This window comes from Lemur catta, chromosome 1 (assembly GCF_020740605.2).
Source record: "Lemur catta isolate mLemCat1 chromosome 1, mLemCat1.pri, whole genome shotgun sequence".
Classification (NCBI taxonomy): domain Eukaryota; kingdom Metazoa; phylum Chordata; class Mammalia; order Primates; family Lemuridae; genus Lemur; species Lemur catta.
In genome coordinates this window covers 128264618-128285240 of record NC_059128.1, presented here as the reverse complement: position 1 = coordinate 128285240, position 20623 = coordinate 128264618, and the positions used below count along the sequence as shown (strand labels likewise).

The following is a 20623-nucleotide window of genomic DNA, read 5'->3' as shown; positions in this document are numbered from 1 at the left end:
ATGAAAGTATTAAAGCGGACCAAGTAACGTAGCAATACTGTAAGAGTTGTATTTCAATTCGTGAGGTTATCTTTTGTTTAGCAAACTACTCAACTTCTACAAACCACCACACTGCTATAATATTACTCGCAGAAAGAGGAATAAAATATCTTGTGCTTCAGAGTGGTGTGGCTTCACGTGCAATTTAGGGCTTCAGGAAGGATGCAGAAGAAAATGCTTAACAACCAGCTTTCAGGGGGCAGGAACCTCGGTTTGTAGCTTTTGCCTGTTTCTGTGGTGTAAATATTCCCACCGCTGCCAATCGCAACATGGCAAACACGCAGCTGCTGCAGGTGCCCCGGCTTCAGCACACCTCTTGGTCCTGACTTTGCCACTAAGCGGCTTCTGCAACGGCAAATCACTTCACCTCTTCAAACATTCATTTTTTCCACCTCTAAAAAGGATGGTAAATCATCACTAAAATGTTTTTCAACTTAAATTACGAAATTTAAGGAAAGAAAAAAAATTGTCCCTGGTAAATGAAGACTGAGAGAGCAGCTGCAGCGCTTCTTAATGGTAAGCTGTCTGCACTGCAGAAGGGCCACGGTGGTGTCCCGGCAGTCCCACCTGTGCCGCTCCGGAGCCAGGCTTGGAAATACCCTCTGTCTCCGCCAGGGGGCGGTAACAGAGGATGCAGATGTTGCTGATTTTGTTACTGATAGCTGTAAGGGAAGGAGTCAGATTCAAAGCTGGAAAGAGAATCGCAGTGATTTGGAGAGGAAAATTTAAATTTTTCCTTGCAAGACTGTCCTACTCCTATTTACTGATCTAATTAATAAGGACATCAGAATGATAAAGGCACAATCCCGGACCTCAAAGAACTGAAGTGGACTCCTGCCTGGCCATGTGTCTCACTGCAAAACTGCACCTCTCTCAGCAGAATGGGGAAGGGACTCAGGAAGAGAAAGGAAACCGCAGCCGTGATTGATCGCACAGATTTACGGGGCACGTCTAGGACTGGCTGCACTTAGCACAGTCTTGACCTGGAGGATAGTCAAGGCATGGACTTCGATGTTCCCCTAACTTCCAAAGGAAGGTATTAGCAGTGTGTCTCAAAGACTGAAGGAAGAATCCTTGGAATTGTGGTTTGAAAGCCCACCAGGTGATTCTGATGTGCAGCTATAGGTGAGACCATAATCTACTTATCCATTCCATTTTTTAAAATGATTATTTGCTTGTTTCTGGTTTGGAGTTACTACGAATAACCTGCTATGAACATTCTTATGCATGTTTCCAGTTGCTTGTGTGTGTGCATAGTAGCTGAGCCCTTACCGAATGGTAGAATTGCTGTGTCACGGATAAAAGTGAGCATATATTAATATTTAAGTCATCCAAACTGGGATACTTTAAAGAATAAAGGGTGATTTTTAAAATAGGTAACATTTATCTATCCACCACCAAATTGCCTTAATAAATCGGTAGATCTATAAAAGATTTTGATTCAAAACTGATTTTCAAAAATTAAATCCCTTCTAAGATATTAAAGTAGTACATACATATGTACACTAAAGTAAAAAGTTTAAAAACTATTTATATTGAAGATCTGAATATTTTTTGAAAAAACAGAATAGCTTTTTGACACATATTCATGTACATAAATTTGTTTTTTAGCCACATCTAGTACTGTTTCTGAAGAAAATATTTTTACTTTGGTCTTATTAATATTTCTTGTAAAATGCTAGCAAAATTTTATCTAAGTTACATCTATGCTTATTAGTCTGTTGACACCTTCAACTGACTCTTCTCCATCGAAAATATTTTTAATTCAGAAAATTCTCTCTCTGGGGGACAATATCACCCCCAATGAGAACCACTGCACTCAGAATGAATTTAAAAGCTTACTTTGATTCTATGAATTAGAGATATAAATATATCCATTATTAAAATTATTTTCTATTTGAGATATTGATGATACCGCTATAAAACAGGCATTGTTTAACTGTTTGCAAAGTTCTTGTTCTGCTAATGCAGCCATTGACAGCTATCACTTTATTTTTTGTGTTTGCGCAAGAAAATTTGAAATTTAAAAGTGAGTAAAACTAATTTCCCATGGTCATTTGATCTTAATGAAAAGTCATGCTTTGTGCAGTGATATATAAACTCATCTTTTGTGTCTTCCCACATCCTTCTTAAAATAGCCACTACCAGAACGTATATGTGCATGCTTTTTCAGTCCATTGGTGTCTTCAGCTTTTCATGTGATCATTGTGTTCCATGATGGATAGTTGAGGCCAACAAATATTTTGTGAAAATATAGTAAGTCCCCACTTAACATCGTCAATAGGTTCTTGGAAACCGTCAACTTTAAGTGAAATGACTTATATAACAAAATCAATTTTCTCATAGGCTAATGGATATAAACAGAGTTAAGTACCTCTAGTATATTTCTGGTCATGAAAAAGTGACCAAACTTCTAAATAAAGACCCAAAACATTTCTAATATTAAACATTGAAATAAATGTGAGCTGTACATACATTTAAGACAGATTAATAAGAACAAATAAGGTAATTATTTACCCAGTTATTCCAGTTCAGGGTCACAGGTGTCTGGTGCCTACCCTGCAGCTCAGGGCACCAGACCTAGACAGTACACTGTCCCATCTCAGGGCACACTCATACACACGCACTCACTCACACTAGGATGATTCAGACATACCAAGGAACAAAACATGCACATTTCGGGATGTGGGAAGAAGCTGGAATACCTGGAGAAAATCATCAGACATGGGGAGGTTGTACAAACTACACACACACACACACACACACACACACACACACACACACAGTGGCCCCAGGTAAGAACTGACTTTTTTTCTCATCAACATTATAATGAAACAATCTTGAACAAAATGATGTTATTCAACGACCCACTGTAATACATTTATCATCAACTTCCTTGAGAAACTAAAACATAGTACTTAATTTTTTTATTAAATATGCACTTCCACTCATATGAGCTCATTGCTCCCAAGAGAATTGATTGTGAAATAAACAAGTATTGCCAAATCACGACATAAATGAACAGTTTGTAGATTTACACCATACAACATATATCAAAACCACCACAGCCAGATCATTTAGACTACTCTTCATTCACTGTTTAACAGGACAGCTGAGCCTCTATTTTCTGCTCATGTTTGAATTACATCTAACTTCTAGTTTCTCAACTTTCCTATTGACTGTTCCAATAGGCAGTTTATTGACGTGGTGCTTCTACGAGCCAACGCCTGAGGGCTGTGGCACAGTTGGCTGTTATTACACCAAACGGCCAGCAGAGGGCAGCATTGTCAAGAACTTCCACTACAATTCCAGCGTGAAAGAAGACATACTCTTACACTTTTCTGTCCTAGAATTTTTTTTTTTTTTTTTTTTTTTTTGGTCAGTGAGCACTCTTCATACTGTCCATCAAAGGGACATTTTACTTATACGGCATCAGCAGAGAGTTGGAGAAGGAAAGGCATGTTATTTCTAGTTGCCTTTAAAAGTTAACAATGTATTAAAGCACCAACTGTCTTTAAACTGCTTGAGTGCCCCACACTACTGGACAAGATCACAGCAGAAGCTAGAAGAATAAAGTTTAAGTCCACCAAACCTTTCCTGGCTTATTTTAAGTCAACTCTTAATGACAAAATTAATTTAAAAATAAAAACGTCCAGGACAAATGCTAATCTGAACGGCTTTTTGAGAAAGTATGGGTAAACCAAAACCGTTCCCAGGAAACCTGAACAAGGTCACCTTGTCACAGAGAATGCACACGGTCAGCTTTAGAGGGTATTGACAGTTTCCCAAAGGGATTCTTGGAATTTCCATCCCCACCAACAGCATATAAGAGATGCAGTTGCTTCACTTCCTCGCCAACATTGATATCATTTGTCTTTTTAATTTTGACCATTCTGGTATATATACAATGAGACCACATCGTGGTTTTAATTTTGCTTTACCTGCTTAATAATGAGATGAATACCTGTTGATAATTACATTAACCATTTGGATGTACTTTTTTTTGAGGCACCTATTCAAGCCCATTTTTTTCTATTGGGTTGTGTGTATATATGTGCATTTTTCTTAATGATTTGTAAGAGTTCTTTATATATTTGATAAACAAGTCGCTTATTAGTTATATGTGTTATAAATACCTTGTACTAGTCTAAGGTTGCCTTTTTGCTAACCACCTGGTTTCTTTGGGTGAACAAAAGTTCTTCATTTTCATGTAGTCCAATTTCTTGTTTAAGAATCTTTCCTTATTCTGAGATCGTGAAGATATTATTCTGTTACTATCTTCGGCTGTTTTTGTTTATCTTTCATATTCCACCTGGAATTGATTTTAGGATATAGTGCGAGGAATATAGCAAGAAAAATGCTGTATTTTGTCCCATGTTGCTATCCACATGATGGTGTAGCATAATGTTTTTCAAAAGTTGTCCTTATCTACTGAATTTCAGTGGAGGTGCTATCATAAATCAGGTTACTATATATGTTTGGGTCTATTTCTGGATTCTATTCAGTTCCATTAATCTGTTTGACTATCCCTGTGCCAATAGCACCCCCTCTCTGAGTACTATAATCTTATAATAAATTGGCTTTGATGGTATAACTCATTTATTTTTGTACCTCCTTCTAAATGCTGACTTAGCTATTCTCGGTTCTTTGTATTTCCAAGTATATTTTAGAATCAGCTTGTCAATTTTCACCAAAAAACTCTGTTCACATTTTGATTGGAATTGCATTGCATTTCTGGATAAATTGGGATGAATTGACAGCAATATTGAGTCTTCAAGCAATGAACATGGCGTATTTCTTTATTTCTCTAGGTCCTCTTTAATTTCTGTCAGCAATACTTCATAGGTTTCAGCACAGAAATCATATCCATCTTTTAGATTTATTCCTTCATATTTTAAGATTTTTGGTACTATTGTAAATTCTATTTTAAATTTTACTTTCTGATTGTTTATTGCTAGCATATAGAAATACAATAGATATTCATATTTTGAATTTGTATACAACAACCTTGTTAAATTCACATATTAAGTCCAATAGTTTGTTTATACATTCTTTTAGATTTTTGGCATATATAACCATGTGATATGTAAAAGTGGCAGTTAACTTCTTTTTTATAATTGTTATATCTTTTATTTCTTTTTTTATACCATATATATACCTTATTGCATTGGCTGTGACCTCCAATATAATGTTGAATAGAAATAGTGTTAGTAGAGGTGTCCCCTCAACAGGGGAAAACCAGACACGATTTCACCATTAAGTAGAATGTTACCTGTAGGGTTGTTTGTAGATGTTTCTAGAATAAGGAAATCTCTTTCTATTCTTATTTTACCGAGAGGTTTTTTTTAATCATAAAGTTTACTAAATGCTTTTTCTACATGTATTAAGATAATCATATGGGTTTTTTCTTTATTATGTTAATTCAGGGAATCATACAGTTTGATTTTTTAATTGTAAGCTAATTTTGCATCCCAAGAATAAGCCTCACTTGGCCAAGATTTATTATCCTTCTTTGTACAATTGGATTCATTTACTACAGTTTTCTTTTGGATTTTTGTTTCTATGTTCACAAAAGGGATTGGCCTGTAATTGTCTTTCTTCTAAGATCCTTGTCAGATTTTGTATTAAGGATATACCAGACTCATTTTTAAAAAGTTGAAAAACATTCCCTCATTTTCTGTTCTCTGGTAGAGTTTGTACAAGATTGGCATTGCCTTTTTCTTAAGTGTTTGGAATAATCCACTAGTAAGACCATAGGGCTTGGGTTGTTCTTTGCTGGAAGGTTTTAAATTATAGATTCCATTATTTAACACATGTAATACTATTTAATTTTTCTATTGCTTATTCGGTATTTGTTTCTTCTACTTTGTCTAATTTATTGGTAGAAAGTTTTTCATAAGGTTCTCTCAATATATTTTTAATACCTATAAGATCTGTAGTGATGTTCCCTTTTTATTCCTGATACTGGTCGTATCTTCTCCTTGTCTGTCTGTCTCTCTCTCTCCTATTTTTTTTTTTCTTGATCTGTCTTGCCAGAGATTAACTCATTTTATTAGTCCTTTTTCTTTTAGCGCAGACTTGCTGGTAATAAATTCTCTCTGAAAATATCTTTATTTCCTAATAACTTTAAAAGGATATTTTTACTGGCTATAGAATTCTAGCTTTTCAGTTATTTTCCTTCATCACTAAGAAGGTATCATTGCATTGAATTATGGCTTCATTGTTTCTGTCTTGAGGTCAGCTGTTTTTCAGTCTATTTGTTGCTTCTTTGAGAGTTGTATGTTTTTTCATCCTCCGGATGCTTTTAGGACTTTGGTTTTGGCTTTTTTGGTTGGGTTGGTTTGGTTTTTGTTAAGCAGTTTTACTCTGCTTTGCCTAATAAGTACATTTTCCTTTGCATTTACCCTAATAGGGGATTATAATGCTCTGGCACCCTGATGTCTTTTTTCCATAGAAACATAAAAATTTGTTTTGCTTCCATTTGAACTGTTCTGAATTTAAAGGGGTAATGAATCAAACATTTTTTTTCTTACATATAAGTTCAGGGAAAAAATGAGAATGTATTCAGTAACTAGAAAAATAGAGATCAAAGTAGTAATTTTATTCCCGGTAAACCCGGGTTTGAGGGGAAAAACCTAATCTCAAATTACAAACAACTTTCTAGCACTCCACCTGAAGTCTAGACCTTGGGACAATTTTCCCAAGGGAGAATTTTCATCTGCAGAGCAGGGACTATTTCTCCAATAATTGCCTAACACTTATTGGACCACAGAGAGAGGAAAGAGAGAAATGATCCCGTAATCTAGGAGGTAGATTGTGTGTGTCTACCTCGTGGAAATCTTGGGCAGAAACCAATAAACTTTTGGGCAGGTAAGCCAGAGAAAAAGGACGGAGTTAAGTTATCTGTGCTCAATTCCTTTTTCCAGTCTCAATGATTAGAGAAGTCACTTCCTCCCTCAGGTAAAAGGGCAGAAACTATATCCTCTTATGTTTTTCCCTCCTGGAGACTTAAAATCCCCCCCTCCCCATTTCTTGGAAATAAACAGCATGAGATAAGCGTTTTCCCTAAATAAATAATATGGACACCAAGAAGCATTTTTTTTTTTCTATCTGGTCCCCAATCCAAAAGTTTAGTGGATTTCTTAGTGTATGGCTTAGATTGTCTAGAAATTCTTCAAGACTCGATCCAAAATTCTTCAGCTTATACAGAAGTAATTATACAACTCACCATAGGTTGGGGACCCCTGCTCTACACCCATCTTCCATTAGCACAACAAAAAGACACTAGTAAATCCAAGCAATCCATAGATCCTTTCTCCTTAAAAGCCAGGAAAGAATGGAGAGTTTCCAATGCGTGTAAGTTAATAGCTTTGATGTGATTCCTGTTCCATTTAGGGTAACGCCGTATTCTTTGGAAAAGTGAAAACCTTAAGAAACCCAGTTTGGAGGGTTGGCCATGTAAATTGCCAAAACAACAACCTTGTATTTTTTAGCTTGTGTTTTAAATTTTGCGTTCTTTTATTCACAAATTATCATGTGTTGGAGTGAATCAAAATAGTTGTTTTGATTTCCTATAGAAAGAGCTTAAAGTAAATATTGAATCATTCAACAGCAACACTGAAGCAACCGTATGTTTTGTAATTAAATTATTCAATGAAATAAATTATTGGTTTAAGAGGAAAACTCATGCTTTAATTTAGAAAATAACAGGAAATTCCTGTAATGAAAATGGTGTTTTCAGGAGCAGGCTGAAATCCCATGAGTCGCTAGAAAGGTTCAACAGTTTGCAGTTTTCCAAAGATGAAGTCCACAGTTCTAGGGCAGACCTTGTACTCATACTTAACACTTAGATGCCAAAAAAAAAAAAAGAAGAAGAAGATCCGCAGTTGGTGCCCTGCCAGCTAGAATAAGAAATTATTCTAATATTAGCAAGTAATTTTGCTTTGGATAGACTTTCCAATGAAAATAAAGATGGTTTACCTAAGGAGATCCATCAAAACAAAAGGATCCTTTCAAAAGAAATCAGCAAGAATTTCAGTAGCTATAGATGCTATCAGCCAATTCCAGTAGAAAGTCTAAACGATATTTTCCATTTCAGAGAAATACATCATATCTCAATGATGATTCATCAAAACATGAAGCCAAGACAATGGTTAAATATTCTGTTTTATAGAGGATCACACAAGGGAAATTCCAGCTAGAAAGCTAGCCAAAAGACAAGTAATGCCTGGTCTTAGCCATTCATTCAATTGTTTTGAGAAATAATTGGGGATAGTAGAAAGAGGAAGGTTATGCACCTGGAAAAGACTAAGTGAAACCTGGCAAGTGTAACAATCCTGTGTATGGCATCCTACATTCCTTAAATTTTGTTGAATCAAGAACCCTGCCAAAATACCCATGGGGCAGGGGCTTTGTCGGGCATGCAGGGGAATCTAAATCCAACCTTCCAGACTCCTTAAGAAAAGGGACATCATGTTATTCATCCCCAAAGATTTACCCAAGTAGACCTTCAAAATGTGCTTGTTTAATTAAATTATGTTAAATCCAATGGTATTTACCAAGACTAAGTTTTCATATAGAAAAGGACAGAAGAATGACAATCTTCCTGTGCTTTTTTGTCAAACTGGGACGCTGCTTTGGCACACCCTCTGTTCCTTTCCTCTACTTGACACCAAGTGTTTTGAGGAAAGAGAACCTGCGTTAGATGTTTTCCTGTTCCTGGTCTAGCATAGTACGAGTTCTGTAACTCCCTTGCAAATGAATAAATGAATGATTCTGTAAATTCCCTTTTCTTGGAAATTACAACTCTCTACTCCTGCAGAGAATCTGATTCAAGAGCACGACTCAGGAACACGGGAAAATAACGCCTGATACAGGAGATGGAGTAACAATAAGTACCCAGTGAAAATTAAGCATGCATGCCTTGTCTCTCCCCAGTAGAAAATTTAAAATCTAAAACATACGTTCTAGGATCAACAAAAATGTAAAGGACAAATGCGACAGTGTCAATAATCAATGCAGGTTTGCATCAACCTAGTGGCCACGCTTTACCAGTTTTAGCATTGGGAGGAATCATAAACCAGATCAGAACAGGGGTTTAAAGTCTGAGTGCAGAGCCAATGGCAAGGATACACAATGGCAAAGGGGACTGTAATCCAAGTGATGACAATCTTTTTTTTTTTTTTTTTGAGATAGAGTCTCGCTTTGTTGCCTGGGCTACAGTGCCATGGCATCAGCCTAGCTCACAGCACCTCAAACTCCTGGGCTCAAGCAATCCTCCTGCCTCAGCCTCCTGAGTAGCTGGGACTACAGGCATGCGCCACCATGCCTGGCTAATTTTTTGTATATATATTTTTAGTTGTCCAGATAATTTCTTTCTATTTTTAGTAGAGACGGGGTCTCGCTCTTGCTCAGGCTGCCACCATGCTGCCACTAATTCCATTTTTATCATTGACTCCTGAATTTCCATCAAATTAGAAAAAAATAATAATAAATGCTTTTCTTTGAATTATTAACAACTTGGCAGTTATTGAGCCAATCCTCATAATACCCTAAGAGGAGATACCATTAACCCCCATTTTGTAGATAAGGAAGTCAGCTCAGGAATTAGGTAACTTGAACCCACCTCTACCTGACTCCAAAGTCCATGCTCTTAAACACTACCCTAGATTGCCCTGTAGGCCTGGTTGCTTGGTGACATCTCAAGTTCAGTGTGGCCAATCTCATAAAACTAACAATGTCCTAAGAGTCAAGAGACAGGCCCATCACCTGATACTAGCCTGTCACCTTATCCTTGGTTCACTGCTGGATCTAAGGACAGAGGATGCTGATAGTCATCTTTCACTGAGGAGATGTGAGATGAAAATGAAATAATATATGTATTTCCACCAGCCTGATTTTTACAGATACTAGTGTCTTATCACCATGGTGACAGCAACAAGATGGTCAGAAGTATAAACCATGGCCCCTGATTTTAAAGACACTTTCAGTCCAGCTAAAGTGGCCAGAGAGAGAGAACATCACATGAATAAATGCTAAACAATTCGACAGCCTATCAATGCTGTTCCCTCCCGCTAGAAACAAGGGCTTGTTCACGGCTTATCTGCAGCAGCTAGGACAGAGCCAGGCAAGGAATCAAGCCTGTGAACATATTTGTTAAATGAATAATATTGAATTAATCAATTCGGACTTGCGTTAATGCACTTAGGGGGCAACATACTATTAAAATTTATTTTTAGAATCCATAAAAGAAGGCTCTTTCTGTGATCTTCCATATCATTTCCCACCTATACTCCTACATGTATAAATAACATAAGTTCTGGGGGAAAGGGTGAAGATGGGGGTGCTAAGGAAGTGGTAGCTAAGGCCAGGTTACCGGCCTGTTACTCAATCAATTGCTAATCTAGGTATTGCTGTGAAGGTGTTTTGCAGATGTGATTAAAGTACATAATCAGTTGACTCTAAGTAAGAGAGATTAATCCTTGATAATTTGGGTCTGATTCGCTCAGTTGAAAGGCCCTAAGAGCAGAACTGGGGCTTCCCTAAAGAAGAAGTCTACCTGGTGGCCTGCACTCAAATCTCCTTGCAAGACAGACCAGGTGGAGATTACAATGCAGAAATTGCATCAGGGAGTGTCACTGGGCTTAACACCTGTTAAGAAGGACAGAGAGCAAGACTGGGAAGAAAGTGTGACTTGGCCGGGCACGGTGGCTCATGCCTGTAATCCTAGCACTCTGGGACGCCAAGGCGGGTGGATTGCTCGAGGTCAGGAGTTCGAGACCAGCCTGGGCAAGAGCGAGACCCCGTCTCTACTAAAAATAGAAAGAAATTATCTGGCCAACTAAAAATATATATAGAAAAAATTAGCCGGGCATGGTGGCTCATGCCTGTAGTCCCAGCTACTCGGGAGGCTGAGGCAGTAGGATCGCTTAAGCCCAGGAGTCTGAGGTTGCTGTGAGCTAGGCTGACGCCACGGCACTCACTCTAGCCTGGGCAACAAAGTGAGACTCTGTCTCAAAAAAAAAAAAAGAAAAGTGGATTGTTGGAGAGAATACAGACAGTGGAATGCTTTTAGGTGGTGGCAGGCATGTATATGCAAAATAATAAACCAGACAAAAGAAGAAATGAAATAGGACACCTAAGTTCGTTCACAATGATTTAGGCTAAGTAAGCATCTGCACATGGACTCTTATTCTCCCTTTAGAACTTAATTCCCAGGGGCAATATTACCTCCAAGAGGGGGAAATTGGTTCTTGGGGAGCAAAATGTCTTATTCTTTTTATGTATAAAGTTAAAGCAGATGCACGTACAGCGCATAAGCAGATACACAATATATCTGTGATATTAAAATTTCATGGGGGGATGATTTTGGTAAAAAATGTTTACAAAAGCTCCTTACGGGAGTGGCAATGAAAACAAGATTGAGAAACAATACTTTAGAATGACTTCTTACATGTTGTTATCGGATGACTTTTTAAAAATCATGTAAATGGCACTGTTGTATTTTGTTAGTATAAAAATAATATATTCCTATTATGAAAACAAAAAGAAAAAAGAAAAAGTTGCTAAAAATCACATTGTGGAGATAACTACTGTTACACATTTAGGAGTGTGTGTGCATGTGTACATCTGCTCTTTTTGTTATAGATTTTTCTCAAAGATGGAATCATACAGTAATTATTATTTTTTAAATGCTGGTTTTTGCACTTAGCAATATCATGATTAGCTTTCTACATAACAAAGAGAAATTATAGCATAATATTTAATGCCTGCATGATATTACATTATATATCAGGATATATTTAGCCAACCTCAATTTATAGACTTTCACATCACTGCAGTATTTGCTGTAGTTAAACAGTGCTGTGCTGAACATCTTGGACTTGTCTGATTTTTATTTAGGAGTAAATTCCTAAGAGAGGAAGGTTAAAGGATATCAACTTTCTTTGAAATATCGATACATGTTGCCAAGTTATCTTTTATGATCTTATATATCTTTTCGTGTCAGTAAATACAGATATCCACCATGGCATTAAGGCCTTCCTTGCATTCCATTGTGTAGGAATATCATTTATTTAATCAATACAATATTTATGTTATTGCCAATTTTTTTCTTTGCTAATATAAACAATGCTGTAAAAAGACATCCTGGGCTTGATGGATTGTTCTCGCAGGGAGAATAATTTTTGAAACATAACACACGCAGTACTTTTTTAAGGTTATTGAAATGTTCCAATTTATACTCCCTTTGAGGATAAGTAACCATTTGCAAATCCCAGCATTTCTGGACTCATGGCACGTTGTGTCTCTGGTAGGATCCGCCTCTAGGGCTGTGTATAGCGTGGCCGTCACTTCATGGCTCTGCTTAGTTGTGGAACACCAGGAAAGACAAAGTCCCTTCCACAGTCTGTGCCGGAGGACTCTTCCGTGCTCAGAGTTAGCTATAGGCAGCAAGATAGAAGCTTGTACCTTCTCCCTAGAGAGCCGCCTTCAAAAAATAAAGTCACAGAAGTTTTCTTACTGGTTTCCTGGTCTGCTGTTAACTTCGATTTATTTTGTTTTTGTTTTTAGCTTTGGATCTGCCAGGGTGAGAACTTTGCATTATACATTGCCTGTCGGCACAGGACTGGGGAGATTATTTCTGGCCAAGATCTCCCAGGGTGCTCCCTGCTTATTTTTGCTGCTGTTTGAAAGTGAAGCCATGAGGGCAGGATATCTAACAGATGAACCTCCAGCATCTTTACAGAATCATGTCTTCCTGTTATTCAGAAATGCACGGAAAATTGCTGTGAGTCACATCATTCTATGGCAGAAGCTAATGCTGAGTTGTTTGCCTCTTATTTTAAATTTCTAAATGTCTTTCTTCTCTATTTCCTTTGCTCCTTATCAACAGCCAACCTGAAGGAAGAGTCAATGCTTATTTTAATCCCTTATTATAAATGTTGTTAGGAGGGGCCAGATGTCTTTATTTACATGTGACATCCACCTACAGACAACCCACAGGGATTTATTCAGTTCCCAAATTTTCCCAATGCCTATTCCAAGGTGCTGGTGTTTCTAATCCCCCAATGGCCAATGTGTGGGGTCATCGTTAAGTGAACACTGAATTCCTAAATTAACTTAAAGTCATGATCCCCATGGATGTGCCTCCAGGGGACAAAGGAAATCCACAATATTGAGGAGTTTATTGTCATTCTCAGCATTTGTCTAGAGTTTTCAGGTTGCAAAGTGCTTTTTTCATACATAGTTCTATGTCTTCAACAACCCTGTATGGTAATTGTCATCATCCTATTCTTTTAGAAATGAGGAAACTGAGTCTGAAAGAGAATGAACTTGGCAAAAGTCATGCAAATAGTCACAGTCTCTGGCTCCAATTCCCCCAAAGAAACTGAGAAGAGAGCACCTCTTGCAGTTGCAGAGCATTGCTGAGTGTTATAATCATTTCCTTGGAAAGTAATTCTCAGTGTACTGACCAGTTCGGTTTTGACTACTGTTTTGATTTGGTTGGGGAACGTTGAAACCTAAATTTCTCATTTCAATTTTATTCCCCTGATTATTTGAACAATTGCAATCCTCAACCTTGCTTAAATGTTCTTATTTCTTCTTTTTATCATTCTCATTCTCTTACCCTCACTCAGTATGTCTTTGTCTTCATTGCGATGCAAAACTGTAGCTGCTTGCTGGTCAGCCATAGAAAACTAGATGTTCTTTTTCCTCCCAAATGGTCCCAGTTCTTGTCGGGTTCCTCATCAGCTCACCTGGCATCTTTCTGCATTTCTGGTGCAGCAATAAATAAATATTCCCTGTGTGATAGTGGTGAAATCTCATCCTGCCCTTTTTCCTTTTCAGATTTTCCTTCAACCTTCTTGTCTTTAGAACTACTATTCCCCTCCAACTCAAGTGGTTACTCTAGAGATAAATTTCAAGATTATAGGAAAGATGTTGTTTCTATCTCTTAACATTGACCAACCTAGCACGGGTTTACTAGGGTTTACTCCCCCTGAAGCAGGACCCCGGAGTCCACTGTGGGGCTCTGTCTGTGGAGGTCCCTCTCTGCCTGTCCCTCTGGCTCCTCTTGTCTTGCACAGGGACAGATGGTGCACTCTGCGGGGGAGGAACAGAGCAGATGTGAGCAGCTATCTTCAGGCTGCGGGGGAGAGGTACAAGGTCTGTCCTCGGGGAACGCGTACTGTGACCTGTTTCTGCATCCCAGCAGCCTCGTGTTTAGCAAAGGGCAACGTATTTCTTGCTACAAGCCACGCTGCCCACGCCACGTGCTGGGTGGCATTCTCCACACTCGTGGAAAGAGGCGATTCCCTCCTTGTTTCGTGTTCCTCTCACCAGTATTGACTTCATGAGATTCTGTGTTTGGGAGAAGACCACTGGATCTTTGCAAAACCATGTAGAAATATTCTGTCCACTTTCATAGTGAGTCTTTTAAAGTTATTCAAATTCCCAGTCCTGTTTACATTTTGCGGTGGGGTGGATTACTTTTCGGTTTCTTTAATAAGCTGTCTTTAAGTCTCCATGCTTCAACAGTAGGAAGACTTCTCTTCCTAATCCTTCGTGCACATTCTTCCCCTCTCCCCTGCCTATATCTTCTTTCTATGCTTAATATCCTTTCCTGCATTTATTTTTTTTTCAATCTTCAAAGCTTTTTAAAATGTATTATGTGGTCCCCCAAAGCTATTTGGGGACACCTTCCCACAAATCCCAGTGTAGTGTTGTAACCATAAAGTTTGCCATTTTACATCGTAAGTGCTGTAGGTAACTGATCTGCACAAGCGCAGTTTTGTTTTACCTGCCCCTCCCCCCAGGGGTGGGCTGAAACTCCCACCAAGGGTGAAATCCGTGACTTTGCTTTTCTTCTCCGCCAAACGCTCAGTCCCGGCGACTGAGCCTCCCATTCTTCCCGTGTTCCTGGTTCTTTGTGGATTAGCCCTTCCTTCCTCCGTAACAGAATCTTTGGAGACAGGAAAAATAGCAGCTTCCCGTTCTGCCTGTTTATTATGTTTAATTAACTCCTCTGTGGCATTTTCTATTTTTATTGGCCAGGGTAACATTCATATTTGAAAACTTAGTTTTTCAGCTCTGGTCGAATTCTAAAATATTTACCATATCAGGGTCTGGTTTTTGCAATTTACTCCACAAAAAAAAGACTCTTTTCTGTGACCCAGAAGGCAGCTCACAGGTGGTGGTGGATGGTGAAGACTCAGGTATGAAAGACATTGAGTTTCCCGCTATAGTAGCAAAAGGGCAGGCAGATCACCGTCAGTGTCTGTGATGCCTATGTATGTGTGACAAGCAAAAAGAGAAACTGATGACAGGCAGATTAAGTTTCAAACGATATAAAAACATAGACTTAAATACACAAAGAATCGCCATGCTTTTAGAAACCTTCTTTACCTGGTAGAAAGTAAGGATGAAAGAAGTAACTGGCCAGAACATCCAGAGTTGGTGGTTTTGCTGGTCTGTGTCTGTCATGTCCTTATCCACGTGGGAAATATCCTCAAAGTGCCTCACCAAAAGAATCTAGTCTTCTGGAAGGTTTTTCTTCACTGTGATAACAGCCACAGTCAATGAGCATTGGGAAGTTAGGTAGGTGCCACCTCGTCCTGCAAACAGCATGCAGAGGCAGCAAACTGTGGTGCCCACCGTCTCTGCTCTCCAACTGTACAGGCAGATTCTTTCTGTCGTAAGTACAGAAAGCCCAATCCGAAATGGCTTACAGAAAAAGAAGAGGAGTTTATTAACCAGCGAAAAACCCAAGGGAGAGTTAGCTTCGGATACTGGCTGGATTCAGGGGCTCATCTTCCTCTCTCCATCTCTTACTTCTGCTTACCTCTGTTTGGGGTCCAGTCTTATGTCCTTACCTCATGGTGCCAAGAGGGCTGCCAACATATGCCAGCTTTTATCCACTCCTCTCATTCATTCCGGCTGGAAAAGTCTGCCTTGATTTTAAGAGTTTAAAAAAAAAAAAACAGAAGTTCTGGAATTGAGTCTGACTGTGACCTACTGGATCACGCTCTCACCTGTGAGCTGTGTCTAGGCCCAGGGGTGTACAGGCCACTTGGCCAGATCTGGAATCACATGTCCACCCTTGGAGCCAGCTCTAAACCACCTGGGTAGATCCTTTAGGAAAATATGTGTTTCATTAACAAGTAAAATAGAATTGGATACTTCACCAGCAAAACAATAAATGTGCACTATACCCACATCACGACTGCAGCAGCCTCCATGGAGTAATAGTTGAACGGTTTGCTCTGACGTATGAAGATTTAGTCCAGAACTTCGGCAGATTTGAGATTCAGCTCATCCAGTTAACGTCTCTCCCATCCTCCCTCCTGGATGGCTAAGCCCATTTTGTTTGTGACTCATGTATTACTTCTCTCCAAGTACTATTCCTATCATGCTGAGTGGGATTGCCACCTCTCCCAGGTTTTAAAATATTTCCTACTTATGCAAGCTTTTTTTTAAAAAAAAAAAAAAAAAGCTAGACCATCAATTTATTTGGTACGTGGGTGTGAGTGTCTGGGGCACTAAGGTTGACCGTATTGTTTGGAAGCTCATAGCTAGATACAGTGGATTAATCACATTTGAGATTCCACCAGCCACTTTCAGGTCTTAGCCAAGATTTCACATAAAGTTTCAAGGACAGCAAGAAAATAAAATGCTTTATTTTTTCCCCCTATATTCCAGTCTCAATGTGTAAACCATTTTGGGTAATGATATTTATAAAAGAACCAATTCCAGATTACGTTTCACTCTTTGTGACCCTGTTACAATCATTCTCCTGTTTTGACACGTTAGCTATTTTGGAAAACGTGAACTGGTAGATAACTTCACATTAAAGACTCCAGATTGTGGTGCAAATGCCTTTATCCCTCCGAACTTTTCTGCTAGCCTTCAGCTTGCACCTTGCACACAAAAAACAACAACAAAAAATTCTGGCTCCTCTCTCTGTCCTGTTGTCCCTACCTGGGGCTCTCCCCAACTCCTGAAAACATACGACCACTTCACAGACCCAGGGAAGGATCTCAGAGAGTACTGATTTCCACCCTCCGGTGGTCAAGGAGTCATCAGTTTCCTCCATTGCTGAGAGCCAGGAGTTTTAGGAATAGTAAGTTTAAGAGTCATATGCTTTTATTCTGCTATGTGACGCTTCCCCACCAAGTTCCTGGGAGTCAACTGTTCATAGTTGCAAAGTTATTCATTCAGGGACTTCTGCTTCTGACTATGTTATTCTAGATCCCTCTCTCCCATCATCCTTCCTAGGAGAAACCATCCTTCCCAGGGTAATATACCCAGGACCACTGCTCACAGGCCTGCTGACCCCTCACCCCAGGTAAAGGCAGATTCTTGGGAGGAGGGGCTGGGCAGATGGAGCAGGGGAGGAAATGCCTAAGTCTTAGAGAGATGGCGATTCAAGAAATATTTGTTTGGAAATAAAATATTTTTAATTAGACAAAAATATGGCTGTTATAGAACACCTTTCTTTAAATATAGTTGAAAGAATAATCCTTGAATAAGATCTTACGTGCACCAAAACCTTGTTATCCATGTGACAATGTACATTTAATCTGAATTATTTCTTATCAATCAAATCTATTGTAGCTAAGTCAATGGCATTACTGAAAGTCAACTCTGGACAGGGCATTGTTGGGATCTTGAGGGAGCCACAGAGATTGTAGAAGAGAAGGTCCCTTCCATGAGCTTGGCAGCTGGGAAGAAAAGCCATTGTTGTGGAAGAGTTATCAAGGTCGGATTTTCAGATATACCATCTTGAGTTTATTTTTAACATGACTGAGGGATGCCTTCTTTTAAGGAGAAGATTCTGGAGAGTTATTGCATACATTAACCTTTACCCTAAATACTGATGCCAGAGCCCAAGAATAGTGTACTTCCAGAGGTCAAAAGTTTACACAAACATTCCCAGATTAGCAGCGCCAGATGTTATGGTTTTGAGCATTAGAGGCAGCTCGCCTGCATTTTAGGCACCATAGACCCCTGAGTTGAATCTGCCTAGGTTTCTTTTCTACATGTGGTCTAATCCATATGCATAAAGCGGTATCTCCAACACGTAGCAGCGTGTCATTGTAATAACCAACTACACAAAGCGGTGGTCAATGAGTGCAATGGACCTTACCTGCCAGAGGGCATGGAGAAGTATGGTGGTCACAGCACAGGTGTGACTTGAAGGGTCAGAAGGAACAGGGAGGGCACGCAGGAAGAGTGTCAACCTCAGCAAAGGTGCCGAGGTGGGGAGGTTGAAGTTCAGTTCAGGGTTCGGAAAGTGCCACCTACTTCCCTGAAGTGGGGTCTCCGAAGAGTAGGCAGGAGAGGGAAGTTCAGAAAGGCGAGATGAGCTCAGTCTAGAGGGAGGGTCAGAAATGCAGAAAAGGTACCAGAACCGTTGTAAAGGGGCCACTGGGCACTTGTATTAATAGCTACCCTCGCACCTGGAACTGGGGTGGCAGACGAGATGGAACGTGCAACCACGAGGCTCAAGGGCCCTGCAGGGATTTGATAAACCCATGTTCCAGCATCACTGCCTCCTCCTTCTGTGTGCTGGCTCCTGCTCCAGAAGATGGATTTTTTTTTTGTTTTGTTTTTAAAATGACATTTCCAGACTTCCTCCCAACGAGGCTTGTGGATGGGAGTCAGGCTCTGCCAAGAAGATGCTCTTGGTAGAGATTTTGGAAGGCGAAAGAGACCAGGCTGTCTCCCTGCTGCTGGAGGTGCTGGGCTTTTCTGCAGGGGCGGCTTCCCTGTGTCTAGTTACTGACAGGGCGGGTGGCAGGTGTGTGGCTTCCTAATCCCTGCACTCAGCAAGAATGAAGGTTCCTAAATGCAAGCTCTGCAGTGCAGCTTTCCGGCTTTCCTGACTGGGGCAGGGTGGGCAGCCCTCCAGGAGACAGGCTGTTCTGGAAGGTTCTCCTAGAGCCCGCTCCTCTGGCCCTTCCACAGATTTTGTAAGCACCTAATTCCCTGTAGAACCTCTCCAAAAAAAGCTAGGGAGGTTTCTCTTTCCATCGCATGAGCCCTTGCTGATGAAGGCTCTAATCTATGTTCAGAAAAAGGAAAAGCGCTTTCAGACTGTGGTTATTAAAGTTTTAAACATATTACTTACATCTTTATTTCCAGTCCCCAGTATCTACAGCTCTCTACAAAAAGAACCTTTCTTCTCTGCCCAACTGCGACTCTCAGGAATACATTATCCTTCAGCAAAAGTATAACCAGGATTCAGGAATATTTAGGTTGGAACTATTTGCCCTACACTCAGACACATTATTGGGCAGAGGGTTTAACAACAAGAATTTATAACATTAAGTGAGAAATGCCACTGACTTACAAATAAACACTTGAGGCACAAAATCTGTTTGTAAAAAGCTGGGTGTGGTGGCGCATGCCTGTAATCCCAGCTGCTCAGGAGGCTGAGGTGGGAGGATCACTTGAGCCCCACAGTTCAAGACCAGCCTGGGCAATAGAGCAAGACCCTGTTTCTAAAAAAAGAAAACATGAAAAGATTTTTACAAATTCATTTGTAAAACCAAGGACTCATATATTGTACATAAAACCAGACCTTTCAAAGATTAGGAAGGAAGGATTATTTTTCCTTCCTCTTTTTCTTTTTTGATGAATACCATTGGTTTTTCACCCAGTACTTCTCAAATGGGAAAGTGCGGAGTTTGGGCCAATTTTTATTCTTTTTTAGGGGGGGAGGAGGTCTTCTTTTTTGCTTACTTTATGGAGATTTTAGAAGAATACACTTATAAAATATTAACTAAAATTTTCGTGAAACTTCAAAATATGTATCAGTGACGTTCCCTCTGTCCACAGGAGCCTCAGTCTAAAGAGAAGACACTAGAAGGAACACCAGTAGCCACATCAGTCCTGGTTAAGCCTCATTTTATACAGATACGGATCTCCTAAGACCATTTGTATTCAAAGCAAGTGCATCTAAATCTACAGTATTATTTGCTCAGAAAAAATCACTTTTCCCCCTCATTCCCTTGTTTATGGACCCTCTAATGAAGGAGACCCTTTGTTTAATAATTAAGCAGGACTAGGGCATTAAGAAAAAGGTTCTAACAGCAAGTAGCTTTGGGTCAAGAGCCTCAAAATTCAACAGAGAGCAAATCAAGGGAAAGGAAAAGAAAAGAATAAGAGAGTACCACTCCAAGACTGAACCTGAAGATTGGTGATTAGGGAAATTCACTGAAACTTCTTCCCTGTTTCAGCTACAGAATCAGCCACACAGCACGAGTTCAATTAATGCTAATCACCTTCTCCATTTTCTCCATTATCTTCCTCCCTTTTCCCTAACTCTTTTCAGTTTTCTGTGACAATAAAAAGAAAAACAACAACTCTTTTTTTAGAGGCTAACATTCGTTTAGTATACAGACCATGGAATAACAGCAATATGAACTTGACTATAAAACCAAAAATCTCTCTGTATAAGCAGATCACCTTTCATCGTGCCCAAGTAAAACAAGAGCTTGGTGTAAGGTGATTTCTTTCATTTTCCATCAACTCTGTTACCCACTTTGTTACTATTTATTAAAATTTGGGTGGCTGTATGGTC

At 39.4% G+C, this 20623-nt stretch overlaps 1 protein-coding gene across 1 annotated transcript in view; it reads left to right on the top strand.

The window, feature by feature from the left end:
* Positions 1-1097: 1097 nt before the first annotated feature.
* The window catches only part of FAM171A1 (family with sequence similarity 171 member A1), a 132953-nt gene continuing 113427 nt past the window's right edge, over positions 1098-20623 (top strand). The window contains exon 1 of the mRNA XM_045534047.1: positions 1098-1164. The gene's annotated coding sequence lies outside the window, so the exon portion shown is untranslated. The remainder of the gene's footprint in view (positions 1165-20623) is intronic.